Raw genomic sequence first — 4,544 nt, forward strand, 5'->3', positions numbered from 1 at the left:
TCTTGATTATCTTTTGGCCAAACAAGGGGGCCTATGTGTGGCTCTGAACTTAACTGATGACGCTTGCTATACTTTGATTCCTGATAGTTCTGACAAGATGACTAGTGTCATAGATGCATTGAAGCATATAAGGGGGGTGTTTGGCCCAGCGGAAGGAGCTGGATGGTCGGCGAATGCTTGGTTGCAGGAGAAATTAGGACCATTGGGAGCAGTGTTGGTTCAGATTATGGTAGCAGTTCTTATATCCTTGAGTGTGATGTTCTGTTGCTGTACATTGGTGTTAACTTTTGCAAAGGCAATGATATTGAGATGGGTTGGAGTTGTGATGCCTGGAGATCAGGTTCAGATGCCATTATTACATAGGACTGACACAGACGATGACGAAGAAGTGGTGATAGAAGGAGAACTGATGGAGAAATATCCATTCTGAATATCTATTCTTATTATAATCCTAACATTTATTTCTTTTACTATTTAGGGTATTTAGTAGTCTCTTACTATAGAGTGGAATGATAGCAGGGAGAAATGAAAAAGGGGACTTATAACTTGGAATAATGTGAAAGTATGATACTGTGAATTTCACATTTACTTATAAGGTGTTAACCCATATGTGATGTTTCACTTTGCATCTGTTGTTTTTGCAAAAGATACTGGTTGGTGGTTTTCTTTCTTTCCTTCAAGAACAATGCTGGGGGAAGACCACTGCAAGAGTGGCTGGATCTTCGGGGACCCTGATGTTCATGGACAATAAGATGGGACTGAAGGACTTTAAATAAGGACACAGTGATACAATGCCCAGGAGTCAACACATCATCGACACTACACTGAGAGTCGATGCTGCTGAGGAGCTGCAGTGTGATACATTTTTATGTCTTCATATATATTTGCATAGTAGGGGATTTAGTATATTATATGGTAAGGGGGTTTAAATTGCTTGGAGACTGATGGTTTTTGTTATGGGGTAAGTACATTGGGACCTCAAATGTTTTTTTCTTTTTTCGGATGCTTAGGGATAAGGGTGTTAGGCAGGGAAAGGTCCATTGGAAGGTCCGATGGGTTGACCAGCCTAAATGTGGACATTGTTTTGGTTTTATTTTCTGAGGTTTCCATATGTATTTGCTTAAGTCATATCCATATACAATTTGTCAGAATACCTCCTTTAAAGTGGTCTGGAGTACTTTATGTGGTCGCCTAAGGCAGAGGGACCGTGAGAGAATTTTTCCTGTCTAGATTGTTTGAGGGACATTTCAGGAATGATAGCTGCCTGACAGGTTTTTTCGCTCTCACACTCCAGAAAGCTGTTGCATGGCTAAGGTTATGCTATAGGAAGAAGGGTTATTTAGTTACAACTACAAATATGTATAAGCTACTTGTTTGTTTTCGAGACTTTAAGTAAGTCTCGAAGGGGGGAATGAAGTGTATTTAGAAAAGTAGTTTTATAAAAGAAGGCAACAACACTCTTAACATGGAGTATAAGCTGATGTCTGAAGTTCCAAGTATCTAGGAGTTCCCTGTGTGCTCTGTTTGTGCAGGGGATAGGAATGTGAACCAGGAGGAGGCCTCCGGGTCCATAGCCCCTTAATTTAAAGGTCCAGAGGAAGGGGGCCTCTTACTTTCTCCCTACTTCTTCTCTTAGGTCCAAATAGATGAGATCATTTTAAAGAGAACCATATGCTCTGTCTCCTGTTTCAACAACAAGAACCATATATATATGCTGTTGGTCAGTCTGTTCGGGGGAGGACATTTAGAATTGGCACGGATCCTCTCCCAGGTGCTCTATAGTGCTTGATATGATGCTGTTTTACTATGTAATAAATCTTTTGCTAGCAACTCAGTGTCGGCGGAGTTTTTCTTCACAACATCTAAACACCATCGCCACTAAGTAAACAACAGAAACAAATGGGTTTATAATCATTATAATGTGTTCACATTAAGAGAACACTGCGTATCATTTCTAGGCTTTGTAAAGCGTTTGAGAACTTGAGGAGTGAAGTAAACACCTTTTCGGTGTAAAGCAAAGCCTAACACCCCGACTTGATGATTGTACAGGTGTAGTCACACAAGTGAAGTAGTCGTATTTTTTTCTCAAAATAATTTTCGGTCTGGTCAATTGCATATAAAGGGTGTTTTTTTGCAGAAATGACTGGCCTTATGGCCTTAAGGTCTTGGCCTTATTCTGAGGGATTTTGTGTTGGTGACATGATACTAGGACTTGGCATCAGAGCTCCTATTCCAAATTTTATTCTTTAGAGTGCAAATGGCTGGCTCATACTACTGGAACTTTGCCTGGGTGTTAGGTCTTTCATGTCATCCTTACTGTACCTGTCTTAAGGTTTGGTTCATTGTTAGTGGGCTTCGGACCAGAGCCTTAAAACACAAATCCTAGACTTTAATCTTTCTTAGCAAAACGAAAGACGCTAAAGAACATCACCCTGGTCCTGGGCTTCAGAGAACCAAACAAAATTTCTTGGTATTATTCTAAGGATTTCATCTTGGGGAGATGATGTTATGCCTTGGCTCCTTTTCAAATTTTTTATTTTTTTACATTAACTATCTGTGTGAATGCTACTTGTTCTATTCCTGGGCTATGGTAATTTAATTGCAATTTCGTAACAACCGTGGAGACTAATTAGGGATTTATTATATTCTCTATCCTTAAGTGTTGGCTTTAGTTCCTGGGCTTTTGGCATTTGCCTCAGAATATTGCCTCAGATTTCATTATTTCGAGGCAATTTTGCCAGGATACTCTTGGCCTGGGCCTGGGCCTTAGTCTTCCCAAAAAAATGTATTTGCTATATTCTAAGGTGTTTTGTGTTTGTGAGAGGACACTGGGCCTAGGCCTCATAGCTTCCATTCCACAATTTATACTTTACAGTCTCAATGTCTTGGTCTTTGGTAGCAGATCCTTGCCTGGGTTTCAGAGCTGCATTCACAATTTCTGTTCAACCATCTGAACTGGTTGGGATTCTGGTTCAAAAAGCCTACGACTCCAAGCTCCCATTCCAATATTTTAGTCACTGTTCTTAAGTGTTCCGTTTTATGCAGCTGGCCCATGACCTTTGACTCAAAGCCTAACAGTCTGGGTCATGATAACTGGGTCTTGTCTGCACAATATTAATTCACTATCCTATTGTATTATTATAGACGCCTCTGGGCCTGTGTTTAAGGGCTCATGGCCCGTCTTACTCTTTCAAAATGAAATGGCTCATATAGGGTATTGGCTAAGAGATTTTCTCACAATTTCTTTTCATCCTTGCCCTCAGTTCAGAAGTGCAGTTATATGACCCTGAGTTTTGGCCTCCAAATTTCCATTCAAATATTATAGTTCTTATTCTAAGAGGTTGGTCTTGGCCTTATTCCGAGGGATTTTGTGTTGGTCATATGATGATGGGACCTGGCATCAGAGCTCCTATTCCAAATTTTATTCTTTATATTCCAAATGGCTGGCTCATACTACTGGAACTTTGCCTGGGTGTTAGGTCTTTTATGTCATCCTTATTGTACCTGTCTTAAGGTTTGGTTTATGGTTAGGGGGCTTCGGACCAGAGCCTTAAAACATAAACCCTAGACTTTAATCTTTCTTAGCTAAAGGAAAGAGGCTAAAGAACAAAACCCTGGTCCTAGGCTTCAGAGAACCAAACAAAATTTCTCGGTATTATTCTAAGGATTTGATGTTGGGGAGATGATGTTATGCCTTGGCTCCTTTTCATGACACTACCTTTCTTTGTTATTGCTGCTTGTTCTTTTCCTGGGCTATAGTAATTTCATTGCAATTTCGTATCAACCGTGGAGAGTAATTACGGATTTATTATATTCTCTATCCTTAAGTGTTGGTTTTAGTTCCTGGGCTTTTGGCATTTGCCTCAGTATATTGCCCCATATTTCATTATTTCGAGGCAATTTGGCAGGATACTCTTGGCCTGGGCCTTAGCCATCCCAAGAAAAATCACTTGCTATATTCTAAGGTGTTTTGTGTTTGTGAGACGACACTGGGCCTAGGCCTCATAGCTTCCATTCCACATTTTATACTTTACAGTCTCAATGTCTTGGTCTTTGGTAGCAGATCCTTGCCTGGGTTTCAGAGCTGCATTCACAATTTCTGTTCAACCATCTGAACTGGTTGGGATTTTGGTTCAAAAAGCCTACGACTCCAAGCTCCCATTCCAATATTTTAGTAACTGTTCTTATGCATTGGGTATTATGCAGTGGGCCCATGACCTTTGACTCAAAGCCTAACAGTCTGGGTCATGATGACTGGGTCTTGTCTGCACAATATTAATTCCCTATTCTATTGTATTAGGATAGAGGCCTCTGGGCCTGTGTTTAAGGTCATGGCCTATCTTACTCTTTCAAAATGAATATGGCTCATACAACGTATTGGTTAAGAGATTGTCTTCCAATTTCTTTTCATCCTTGCCCTCAGTTCAGAAATGCAGTTGGCTTTGACTTCCAAATTACCATTCAAATATTATAGTTCCTATTTTAAGAGGTTGTTCTTGGTCTTATTGCGAGGGATTTTGTGTTGGTCATATGATGATGGGACC

This window comes from Colossoma macropomum, unplaced genomic scaffold (assembly GCF_904425465.1).
Source record: "Colossoma macropomum unplaced genomic scaffold, Colossoma_macropomum, whole genome shotgun sequence".
NCBI classification, from domain to species: Eukaryota; Metazoa; Chordata; class Actinopteri; order Characiformes; family Serrasalmidae; genus Colossoma; species Colossoma macropomum.